Raw genomic sequence first — 13,657 nt, forward strand, 5'->3', positions numbered from 1 at the left:
AAATGTGTTTATGTCTCCCTTATTTGCCTAGCACCAGTGTTCAATGATAGCACACATAGTAGGGTATATAGCTTTCAAATCTGTTGAGCCACAGCTCACAAGATTCACACAACCATCACAATGAAGAATAACTTTGTTGATTTGATTGGCCAGATTTTATCTATAATACTTTGTTATAAAAATATAAGATAGTTTTTGCCTAACTCCAGACTTTTTAAATCAAGCTTCCATTGAGTACCTGCTCTATGTCAATCACTTTTCCCATCCTGGGGACAAAGATAAATAAACAACAGCTTTTGAGGCACTTTCAGCCTCTCAAAGAAAACTGAATTGGAAACAGGTAAATTAAATAAAGTGATATTGTGCTATGACAGGAGTCTATGGGGGAAATAGAGGGACCCAAATGTAGAAGTAGTAAATTCTGTCAGGAATTAAAAATAAGCTATAAAAGATTCAGTTCAAACAAGAAAAACTATCTAAACATTTGATTCCCTATTTAGAAGCCTTCAGCCTCTCCACTGAATACGATAGAGCAAAGCCTAACTCTACTCCCTCTTAAGAAACACCCTTGTGATCTGATTGATTTTTCCACCAACCAGCCTTGCTTCTGGCCACTTCCTGCATGACTTTCCATTGACTCCCGCCCTCAGTTTTGTTTTCAGGCCTTGTGTTAGCTTTTCATCACTGGCACAAATACCTGAGGAAAACAACTTAGAGAAAGACTTATTTTGGCTCATGGTTTCATAGGTCTCAGTCCATGATTGGCTATCTCTGGGTCCAAGGCAGAACATCATGGCAGAAGGTTATGGCACAAGAAATCTGCTCAGCTCATGGCAGACGTGAAGCAAAGAGAGAGGAAGAGGAAGGGGCCAGGGACAAGACATTCCCCAACACATGCTCCCAAGGACCCAGTCCTTCAACAAGGCCCTGCCTCCCACAGTCTCCACCACCTCTCTGTAATCCATTCAGCCATGAATGGATTAATCCACTGATAATCCGCCTCATGATATAATCATTGCCCAATAGCCGAACTTCTGGACATTGTTGCCTAGGGAACCAAAACATGAACCTCTGGGGATGCTTCAGATATAAATTATATGGCCTCTAGCAGGAAAACCACATTGATATGAAATGTACTCTTCCCTTCCTTATTCCAACTCAAACTTGATCGGCTCATCCTCATCTTAAATAACACTTCTACTGAAAAGCCTGTCCTGAACTCTGTGACTGCTTTAGGTTCCCCATCTTATGATGAGATGAAACAGGTGCTTCTTGTTATAGAGTATGCTTTACCCAGTGTTATAAGACTCCTCAACATATGCTTATATGCATACACACACACATGCAAATGCTCACACACTCTATCATGAACTCACTAAGAATGAAGATCATGTCTTACTCATTTTCTGTGTCATTGGCCATGCAGCACATAGTCAATACTCAGTGATGTTTGTTAAGTGGATGGATGGATGATAGATGGATGGATGAATAATGATGTCTGAGCTGCATGGATTTTTGCCAGTGAAAAAGGCTGAAGATAGGAAATAATATTTGGTGAGTACTTGCCATGAGGCAGGTAGTGCTCTAAAAGTATTGAAACTTGTTCCCAAACAACCTATAGAGTATGCATTATGAGTCTTTCTATTTTAAAGTTGAGGAAACTGACAAGAACAGAGGCTAATTTATTTGCTCTGTGCATTCAGAGAATAAATAGATGAGGCAGAATTAGAATAAGAGAAGGCTGGCTTCCAAGCCCATGAAGTGACCCTTAAATTGTTTCCCATTTCATCCCTTAATATTTGGTAGCCTGAACTCAGGAAAACAGCGACTGAATGAGTGAAAATTGTAACTCTTCCTCAAGGAGTATACTGGAAAACTACTCCCTGGATCTTTATTTGTTTGTCCTTTTCTGACTTAGTCATACCTTCATCTCAACCTGATTTGATTTGTGTTAGTGTCTTCTATAAAGTATATAAAAGCCTCTGAGATAAAATCTGAAAATGTAAAGCTGCTGGCATCTAGAAATTTAATGGTGACTTTGAAATACCTATACAACTTTTGTTTACAAGAATAAAATCTCATCCGTATTTACTATTTATTCACATGAATTATAAGAATTTATACTGCTTTTTTGTATAATTGTTTTTGAAGAGTGGAATGCTTAATCTCAATTGAAATCTCATAAAATAGGCCAGGTTTAGTTTACAGGTTGGTTTAGTTCACTTTAACTCAACCTGTGCTTTCAGGGCAATAATTATGTCCTGGGTACATTGCTGAGTTCTGGGAGTATAAAGGTAAGTAAGATAAAAGTCTTGCCCTTTGAAGAAGCTCACAGAATAGTGGAGACACCACCCCATACACATTATATTGTAGTGTATAAGTGATGAGGGAGATAGATGCACAGGGAAGTGAAAAGTCACTGAGGAGAGAACTGAGTTCAATTCCAAAGTTCCTGGGAGGATGTCACCTGAGTTGGATCTTAAAGAATGATTAAATGATTCAAGTGAAAATGATGGAATGGATGGACTCACTAGGGAACAGCATGAACACCAGCCCAGCAAATGGAACATGATGATACATGTAGGGTATTAAAAGCATATAAAATATATGCCAGCAGGTAACAGGAGAAGAGGCTGCCTGAAAGGAGCAAAGGAAGGGCATCTACTATGTCCCTAATTGCTTTAGCCTCAGGAGCCAGCTAGCTACATTCCAACCTTCCTTATTTCCTCTTGATAGCCTCTTTCATTTAGCACTCACCCACTTTAGAAATCCAAATCCTTCATACTCACAACCACTTTTCCAATACCAGCTGATGCCTTCCTACTTCGTTCCCAGTGAAAACATATGTGACCTCCCCTGTTTTATCATCATGATTGTCAATGGCTTGCATCATCCTATATGCAGTAAACATTTATTAGGCAACTATTTTAGGAAAAGCTCTATGCTAAGTATTGGATCCCATTGGCTCTTCATATAATGTTATTTTAAAATTTATTCTTAATTGATACATGTAATTTGTATAATATTTGACAATAGAAAGTACTGTCCTCTGTATACAAATAAGAAAAAATAATAACAGGCACGTTAGAGACAAAGCAGCTTTAGTTGGTGAACTGATAAATGATGTAACCAAAATTTCGGATTCAAACCCAGGTCTTCAAAGCTCTTTGCCATTCATATATTGCCTTTCTGATGGACCCATTTTTCTCAACTATATACCCCATTTTGCTGCTGCTGTTGTTAAATAAGGTCATCAAAACTGTATTTCTGCAATATTTTGATACTGATATTAATCCCAGAGAAAGGGTCCTACAAGGTGACCTGTTTTGGTATCTATACCAAACACTTTTCTTATTTGGTAAACAGGTGGCATCATGAAAGTAGTGTGGTACAAGGAATTCAGCCTTGGCTAAGAGACACGTATTTCATTCTTGGCTCTGCCACTTATAAGCCAGACCCCAGACAAAGCACTTGAACTCTCTGAGCCTCTAAACAGGGATAATAATATTCATCTCATGGGGTCTCTGGGAGCATGATACAGAGTATATCTCACAGTCCAGATCTAGGAGATGTCCATTTCCTTTCTCCTAATCATGGGGTCATCTCAGTTCAATTCCACCAACTACACAACTCTGGTGACATAATGGAAGAATAGGTTCCATGACTTCATTCTTCAAGAAAGTTACTGAAACGGAAATATTTGACTTTGTAAATCTGCTAGAATTACTAGTGAATCATTGCTATATCCTACAGGGACATGACCCTCAAATTTTTCATTATATTCTTAGGTGGTAGGTTTTTATAAAGTTCTGTGTGAGTGCTTTATTTTTTTTCTCCCAGTAATGCTTTCCTCAGAGTTTAAAAGTGGTTTGGGGGATTTTGCTGTTTTTTTTTTAATTCCTATTGTGGTTTTGTCCATGGATTGATATTTTTTTATTTTAAAAAAACATAATTTTTAACTTGGTCCAAAACATGTGGCTTCATCTTAATTATGCAGAAATTAAATGATGAAGCACTGTGGTAAATTTTATGCATTACATAATATGCAATTGTCTTTGGTGAGGCAAGTTTGTGCGTTTATTGTTCACTTAGTTTTTTTAAAAAAATGAATAAAATAATCACAACACCTCTCATGTGCACAAACTTGCTTCTTGTTCTTGCTTTCTGATATCATGACAGCATACTCCAGATAGCTAAAGCTACCAGAGAGCATGGCTCCCCCCCTGCTGAGTTAAATTGGCATAGCCAAAAATTCAAACAAATAAGGCATCTTCCCTATTTATTTATGTGACATTTTTAGTTTGAGAAAAAAAGGAGACCATGACTTGGTGAACAAACATCAATCAGTCATTGACGTTGCTCTTCCAAAACAAACAATAACTGAAAAGCAATGTGTGGTGAATAATTATAACAAAGCACCCAGTGAAAAAAATAATTACAGCCGGTATTTGTTAAGAGAGTCCAAATCATGGGTGGAACATTACTCCATGTGTTTGGCATATCATTATTTTTATGGACTCAAGCTCTTCAAACCACAGTTTCTAGTTCAATGTGTCTAGGGTGGGACCAGAGAATTTGCATCTTTAACAAACTCCCAAATAATACAGATGTTGCTGGTATAGGAATCACACTATAGGTTTCCTTTGAAAACCATGGTCTCATATATACTAAGCTCACAACAACCACATGAATCAGCTATTATTAGTATGTCTGTTTTAAAAGTGAGAAAGTCAAAGCTAAGATGGTTAAGTGATCTGTACAAGATTACATTACTGGTTAGGGGCACAAATAAGATTCAAACCCAAGATTGTCCGAATCTAACTGCCATATTCTTTCTATAATAGCAGGACTGATAAGCTTTCAAGAGACTATATCAAGTGGGTAATTGTTCCCTCATTCTTGTTTGCTTGATATTATGCTTTTTGCTTTGAAAACTCATTAAACTCTAGGTATTGCCTGGCTACCTGAGGGTAAATACTAACATTGCTATCAGAAGAGGCTTTTTGCTGATTGAGTTATTAAGTATACTTTCCACTCAATTCACCAAGTAAATTCTACAGCAGACTCAAAGATGTCTCTAAAACATTCATCCAAATTCTCCCCTTCTGTTGGAGGGGTATTGCCTCATGTCCAATCCAGAAGTTGTCATCCTTGTACAAATAAATACCAAATAAATGGGTGCAAATAAATAGCTGTATCAGTGCCAGATGCAAAAATATGCTTAACTAACAGGGAATGTGAAAATACTTTGGATATAATTTGGTTAGACTCTCAGCATGTGGTCATCATATAATATTGCTATAAGAATAAAAGCCAAATCAAGGCAACAAGTAAACCTTACTAAATCTTAGCATGTAGAAAAAGGGAGGTAATAGAACAAAATTTATCCATGTGGATGTTCATTCTCTTTAGTAGCTAGAATAATGGCACCCAAACCTGCTCATGTTCTGTCTCTGGAACCTATAAGTATGTTACCTTCTGTGGCAAAAGGAACTTTGCAGATATAATTATGAAGGCTCTTGAGATGGAAAGATGATCATGGATTGTCCAGTAGACCCAGTGTAACCACAAAAGCCCTTATAAGAAGGAGTCAGGGGTATTAGAGTCAGAGATTTTAAAATATTCCTTGCCTGGCTTTGAAAATGTAGTAAGAGTCTAGAAGCCAAGGAATGCAGGCAGCCTCTAGAAGCTGGAAAACACAAGGAAATGAATTGTCCCTGGAGCTTCCAGGAGAAACACAGCGCTGTTGTCTTTATGACTGTAGCTCATGAAAGCCACTTTACATTCCTGATCTCCACAACTATAAGATAATATTTTATGTCTCTAAGTTTGTGGTCACTTGTTACAAAAACAATACACAACTGGGTTATGTCTGTAAAACCTGGATCCCACATGAATGATCCTATCTTGACTGCAAAACTCACTAAAAACAGACTACTGGATCAGGTAAAGGGAGAGAATATTTTGTCTTCCTCACCCCAAACTCCTGAGTGTGTATCACAAAGGTCACTGTCTTCATGCCATAGCTTCAACATAATTACTCCTCAGAGGTTACTGAGGGAAAGAACATTCTCCTAACTGATCTCTGAGTTGGCTCTGAGTAGGTGCTTAGTAAATTGCTGTTGTAGTAAGTTAGGAGGTTCAAAGGAGACCAAGCTCTCCTGAATACTCTTCCCTCATGCTCCTCAAGGGGAAACAAATCTGCATTGTAGTAAATTGTCCACATTAACTCTCCCCTCTGCTGTGTCCTGTCCTCTTCACTTTGGACACCAAGGTCTTGGGCAGAAGCTGAAAAGAGCAGGGTCACATTTGACACATTGGTGAGAATTAGACAGGTATGCTCTGATCCAGGCAAAAGCATTATGACATTACACAAAAATGCATAAAAATGAGAGAAATTTGAATTCAGAGTGAACTGTGGACAAGTCTCTTAGGAACCACCAGCCATTGGGTATAGCTGAGTGTGTAGCCTGTTGCTGAGAATGGACTAGGGCAAAAGCCAGTTTTTGTCCTTCATGCAGAGAGCTAGTCATGCCTTCCAGGACAGCAAAATGAGAACCAAATGCTTTATTCCAAATGGACTAGTAAGCACTTTCCCCTTTGGTTGATTAACTAATGAAAATACAAGAAAATACATGATTTCAACATTCAGTAACAACAGAATTCTAACTTTAGGACTTGTTTTAATCTAAAGGATGTTTGAAATTGTCTGATGGTACTTGCGGAAAAACTGAGCAAATTGACTTCAGCAAAGAATTTACAGGCCCATTAGCAGAATGCTAATGTGCTGAACTGGAGCTAAGCAGATGCAGCCTTCTGATGTCTTGCCTTTCTTTTTCACCTTCAAACTCCAAATCCCTGCATCAAAGCACATGTTATCTAATTTCCCCTTGGACATTTCCAGAGCCTTTCATTTAATTGTATTCACTGTGCAGACACTGCTTTGTGACTGCATCTCCAGGGAGAATAGTGCCAGACAGACGGCGAGCTGTGGGCTGAAAGGAGCAGACAGCCTTTAAACTCCAGGGCATTTCTGACCATCCTTAGCGGTGCTAGTGAAGAGCCAGACCTTATGTGTCAAATGTTTGCAGACTTTCTCCTACTGTCCTTGTTTCCTTCCCCCAACCACCCTCACCTCAGCCCCTAGCAGTCAGTAAACCAGGTCCCTTTCCTGTCCACTAGGTGGCAGACAGGTTATCTGGGCAGATCCAGTGGGAAAGAGCATCTGTGCTTGTGTAGCAGTGGTGGAGGGCTGCCCCTCTAAGCTTGTACTGAGAGCTTCATGTGGGACCCAGAGACACACCTTTGCAGGAGCAGTGCTAATAGTAGATGTGTGTATTCCAAGTTGTACCAGCTGAAGAAGGTTCCTAACACAAACTTCCCAATTTTATCAGTTGACTTTCTCATCATCACGGATACCACATTTCCATACCTGTAAAAATGATGTGGCATATAGCAGTTGGAAAAAATCAATATCATCTTCTAGAATGTTGATATCAGATTCTAAAAACATATATACTCATTTCACACACCATAAAGGAATCTTGCCTAAGTATTCTCCTACCTTTCAGTTTTGAAACCAGAAATGCCTCTCACTTCCAGTGCTGCTTCTTCAGAGTCAAACTCACTACTACTACTAAGATCTTCTATTAGTTGTCACTGTACCATATGCTTAATATAATTCATATCTTACAACAACTTTGTAAGGAAGGCGTGTTATGCCCCTTGTCGTGATGAGTACACCACAGATGAAAGAGACGAAGAACTGAGGTGTTGAAGGGCTAAACGAGGTTTTGAACTCAGCTGATGAGGTTAAGATCTTTAGCTCTAGAATTCATGGCTCTTTCTGAAGTTTGGCCTTCAAAAGGAAAAGCTTCTGTCACATGTTTTGTCACTCCATTTCTGGAGGGGAACAAAACATGGTAAAAGAGCAGTTAACTTTTTGCAATCCATGAATTTTAATGAGTTAGTGTACAACTCTTCATCCCTAAGATCTTGATGCACTGGAAGATGTTGGGGGTCTGCTAATGGGAATTAAGGGAGAAAGGAGACTGGGAATGGAATCAAGCAGTTCCTGATTTTAAAATAAGACTCCTAGGCACACCAGCCAAAGTTTAAATAGATAGAACCTGTAGGAGGAAAGGTGGAGGGCAGCAGGACATAGAACGGGGACGGTGAGGAGATGGATGTTGACTCTGAAAGCTAGCTTTTACTGAACATTTGTGATGTGTCCAGTAATATTGTCAATGTTTAGAATCTGATACTTTTGAATTATTAAAACAACTCCAGGAGGTAGATAACATAAGTATGGCCATTTTATAAATAAGGAAATTGAAAGATAGTGAGGTTAAGCAAATTGCCCAGATACATACAGGTAAAAAGCATTATATCCCAAGTAAGTAGTTTGGCTCTAGAATTCATGATTTCAACTACTTTAAGATTAACATTAAATAAACACTAACATTGTATTTAAGAGGGTAGTAAATCCTTCATAGGAATCAATGAGAGGTGAGACTTGATACATATGTTTGAGAAACTGTCATTGCTGTAATTTGATTTTGGCCAGGCATCTTTCTGTTAACTCCTTGTAAAAGTAAACGATCGCTCACTGACCGGTTTTCTTCTGCTAGCCCCTTTCCTTACCACGTTCTCTTTCCAGGTTAACTTAAAGCCTGTCTAGAGAACTCTTTTGCATTATGATTCAGCTAAGTCCCACAAGAATAGGCTTGGTCATGAAAGCAAATATATACATGAAGAATATTTTAATTTCTTGCTGAAATGTGTGAGTAATGCAGACAGCACTGATTCTAACAAAATGGGTAGAATTAGACACATATCCTAAGAACAGACACAAATTAAGTATATGGTTTCATTGTTATCACTTATGACATATTTTCATTTCCTTTTGACAAATAAACACTATTTCTACATTGTTCTCTTTAGAAAGGTGTGTGATACTGAGAGGTATATTTTTATAAGTGATCAGGTACAGTTCAAGTCAACAGATATTTCTTAAGCACCTATTTCATGCAAATATTTAAGTCCATTATCAGAACCAACTGTATTTGATAATAAGATATTTTGTGTATATAAGACAGGTCATCAAAAGAAAATACTATTTTGACCTGGAAATTAAATTACTTCATTGTCACTTCTCCACATCTTATCTTTGAAGTTTCTTCTTATATGTTCTTTTTGGGGGGGAAAAAAAAGCTGCAATTATTTTACTTTTCCTGACCTTTCACACCTAAGCAGTCATTTCCTGAACATGTTTTATATTATCTTTTGCATTCTCACCAATACCACTATGTGTTAGGTCCTCATTGCCTAATCTATGAATTATTGACATGATGTCCCAAATATTATGCCACCCTGTCTTCACAGCTGCCAGAGTGATCTTCCTAAAAGTACAAATTACTCAATCTACAAATTGATTTCAGTATGTATAGATTCCTTTGTAAAATCTAAAATTTCTTCCCAAGGCTCAAAACTTTGATGACCTGGTTCCTTGATGATTTGACCTGAAAAACCTTAGATAGAGCTGCTAACCTGCCTCACCAAACCCATAATGTCTCACCAGTCTTCCTCTAGTAGCCTGCAAACACATACAGTTCTACAGAGCCAAGCTGCAACAGTCTCCCCCATGTACCATGCCTCAGCTATTTCATTAGTTGGTAGGCCTAGGTACACAGTGTGCTTCCAGCCTATGTAAATAGTGTACTTCCTGCCTCTTTTAATGCCTGTTTTATTTATTTCTTTTACCTAGAAAACATCTTATAACCTTCTATTTCCTAACCCAAATATAACAACTTTTTTATAAACTATATTTATTGGAATTTTTGAATTTCCTAGAACTCATCAGGTTGTATATATTGTTAGCGTTTCCTTTTTTTTTTTTTTTTTATGATGGCCAAGCATAGTGTTCAGTACCTGTCATACCAGTTACATGGGTGGCTAAGCAGAAGAATCAGTTGAGTTAAAGAGTTTGAGACCAGCCTGGACAATATAGTGGGATCCCCATCTCAGAGAAAAAAAATAATTGATATAATACTGTACATAATTATTGGTACAGTAGGACAAATTAATACATGTATACAATGTGTCATGGTAAAATTGGGATAATTAATATTGGTTTGTGTTTTTCTGCATTTTTTAGCACAGAGCATGGGGTTGTGTTCTTTGTCTCATGTATGTAAAGAATGAAATTCATGGACACAAGGGTGAGAGCAACGTAAAAGGATTTATTAGAGTAATAAAGTTCTCAAAAGGGAGTGGGGTGGTCCCAAAAGAGGGATGGATACTGGAAAGTGACTGTTTCTAGGGGTTTATATAGATTTGCAATGGTTAAAGAAGCTAGCTCCTGACTCAATTCTGGGTAAGGTACTCATGTCCACAGTTCGTAACATGCTTTTTGGTACAATCAGGTTACTTTGGCTCCCTTTTTAGAGGAGGGTCTGGGTACCAGACAATAGATATCTCAACTATCTGTTTTTTCTGCTTACACAGGAGTCAGCCTAACGTTGTTGTAGCCTGGTTTGTGTCTGTAATTTCTTAGCCTTGCAAACCAGAACTGTCCTCAAAGGAGCCCAAGTTTCCTGCCTGCCCATTCTAACCCTTTCCCCTGCCCATGTTGTAAGCTTCTTGTAAGCATTGCCTTCTATCTCCTAGCAACTAATTCCTAGCATTGTCTTCTATCTCACTAGCAACTAACACAGTGTCTTTTTTTTTTTTTTTAGAAAATTCTCTAAGAAATTTATATTCAGTGAACAACAAAAATTTACTTTTCTGGGCTCTCTAGAGAAGATTTAACACCTCATGACGAATCTGTACTCAATAGTTCATTTTCCAAGGGGATAAGTCAACTGTTCCAGTCTCCCATACCACTGCCTGGTGATATACCAGGGTTGTGGGTGGGTTACAATGATATGGATGATATATTTAAGATATTTTACTTTGGAGAAAGAAATGCTTTCAAATGATTAATTAAATGGTTTGGCTCTGCAATAATTGAAATATCTTTGTGGAGCTATAAAAGACTATGTCTGGATGATTATGATGAATTGCATATAAAACACTCCCTCTGTATAATGAATTGGTATTCTGGAATGCTGTGATTACAATGAATTTTAATTTGTATGTGATACTAGTGGTCACATTTGTTACTACTTGAATCTGATTAAAATATTTTTGATTAACTGATAAAAATTAGGTAGTGAGGTAAACCAGCAAGTGTTTGAAATACCATTTTAAGAAATATTTCCTTTCTTTGAATTAGCCCTGCTTGGAAGTGGTCTAGCTGCAACATATCTGGGGCATGCAAGTCATATCTCTTTCAGACCATAAAATTTCATATCAGAGAAAAGTATGCCTGAGGCATAATTCTGTGAGTTAATGAATCTTCCCTCAAGCTCCATTCCTTAGGTATAGAAGATGGAAGAAATAAACAAGGAAAATAAGGCTATCATTTTCTCTAGCTGTTGGGCTAAAATAAGCTCTCTACTGTTACTTATAGCTGCGAAAACTGAAACTGAGAGAGAAGGAACATGTGTTCTAAGATTGTACACTTGGATTGTAATTAAGCCAGTTTGAGCTTATGACTGATAGCCTACTCCTTGTGCTCTTCCCACTGCACCTCCTTGTATCCACCATTACTCCTTAACTGAATGTATGTTCCTATTGATCTCAAAAGAGGGAATCAGATATAGAGTTCAACTCTCAGTGATATATTAAAGAAACTCGCAGAGGACCTAGCATGGAAAAGAAGGCTAAGTCAAAGTATTTAAGCTGAGCACGTAGGCATTTCAGTAAGAGGTAACAGGGGTTACCAAAATAGAATGTGAAGCCCTGTGAGGCTGCCCCCTGTCTCCTAACTGTAGGTATTACCTGTAGCCAATCCATGGTCCTTGACTACTTTTTACCTCACTTCCTTTTGGAACACATAACCATCATTACATTCTCAGTTCTCATGTATTGTCCTTCCTGGAGCCCTAGTTGTGCATCTGAAAATGACAACGGGGCAGTTGTGTTTTCATACCTGTGATCACCTCAACCTCAATACACCCCAAACTCATTGTTATGGTTTGGATATGAGGTGTTTCCCAAAAGCTCATGTGTAGGAATATTCAGACATGAAATGATTTGATTGTGAGAACTATAACCTAATCAGTGGATTAATCCACCTGATGGATTTACCTTTTTAATGGATTAATGAGTGGTGATTGTAAGCAGGTAGGGCATAGCTGGAGGAAGTAAGTCACTAGGGGTTTGCCTTTGGGGATTATATTATCCCTTGCTCTTGGCACTGAAGCTCTCTCTATTCCCCAGCTGCTTGAGCAGAGAAGCTTCCCTCTGCCATGTTCTTGTGCCATGATTTTCTGCTTCACCTCAAGCACAGAACAATGGAGTCAGCTTACCATGGACTGAACCTCTAAAACTGAAACTTTTCCTCCTCTAAATTGTTCTTGTTGGGTGTATTGGTCACAGTGATGCAAAGTTGACTAATATTCTCCTTTATTTTCTTTTTTATTGGTCCTAAATCTGCATTTATTTTCCTTGATTAGTAATCAGGCCCCTTCCAAAGACAATAAAACGTATGCAATAGGCATGATTTCATTGCTTTATTTCATAACTACACTATAACATCCTCTTTTATATCAGTAAATTCTTCTTCAATGATTTCTTCTTTCCATGTTTTTGTTAAATGTATCAAACTCTCCTACTTCCCACTTTCAAAAAGTAGCCATGCTTATTTTTCCTTGTCTTTACATTAACTAATATTTAATCATGTATCAGATGTTATGGTGGGGCTGGGGCATTGGCTCAGTGGTAGCACACTTGCCTGGCATGTGTGAGGCACTGGGTTTGATTCTCAGCACTACATTTAAATAAATAAAATTAAAAAGCCTATCAACAACTAAAAAAAAAAAAAGATGCTATAGTGAGGGCCTGGAGTTGTGGCTCAGTGGTAGAGCATTTGCCTAGCATGTATGAGTCCCTGGGTTTGATCCTCTGTATTGCATATAAATAAATAAATAAATCCATTGACAAATAAAAATATTTTTAAAAAAAACATAGGTGCTATAGCAGGTTATTTTTAAATGGTTTGCTTTTTATGTTCATTTTTATTCCCACAACTGCTGTACAAATTAGAATAGCTTATCTCTACATGTCTGAACTAACACAAGAGTGAAAAATCCAACACATCTGACCAACTCCAAACTCTCTAGTCTCTCTTCTCTTCTGTTAAAAAATACATGTATGGCAACTCAAGGGTCTTTATGGAATCACCTTTCTTACCTTTTCAGCTTTATCTCACGTTTCTTTTAAGCCTAAATTTTCTTCAAAAAAAAAAGCTGCTGCACACATGGACCTAAATCAGTGCTTGTACATTGCTGTTTCTACAGAGTATTAATTGTACATGAAACTCATTCTCATTCATCTTACCCATTCCAGCTTATGCCATTTATAATGTCATTCTTCACCATTCACTAGGTAGTCCACAGAAATACTAAACATATTAAAAATGACCATTCACTTAGATGGCTATTACTATTAACACACACACACACACACACACACACACACATTCATTTTATTGAAGATAAAGCAGATGTCTTAGAAACAGATCATAGGAGAATTCTAAAGAATTTGCATTATA

General features: G+C 37.7%; 1 protein-coding gene across 3 annotated transcripts in view; it reads left to right on the plus strand.

Annotated features, from left to right (window-relative positions):
* The window catches only part of Grm5 (glutamate metabotropic receptor 5), a 464,549-nt gene that overhangs the window by 420,337 nt on the left and 30,555 nt on the right, over positions 1-13,657 (plus strand). The gene's annotated exons all lie outside the window — the stretch shown is intronic.

This window comes from Marmota monax, unplaced genomic scaffold (assembly GCF_021218885.2).
Source record: "Marmota monax isolate L192 unplaced genomic scaffold, Marmota_monax_Labrador192_F-V1.1 WCK01_AAM20220418_F8-fsc00096, whole genome shotgun sequence".
Classification (NCBI taxonomy): domain Eukaryota; kingdom Metazoa; phylum Chordata; class Mammalia; order Rodentia; family Sciuridae; genus Marmota; species Marmota monax.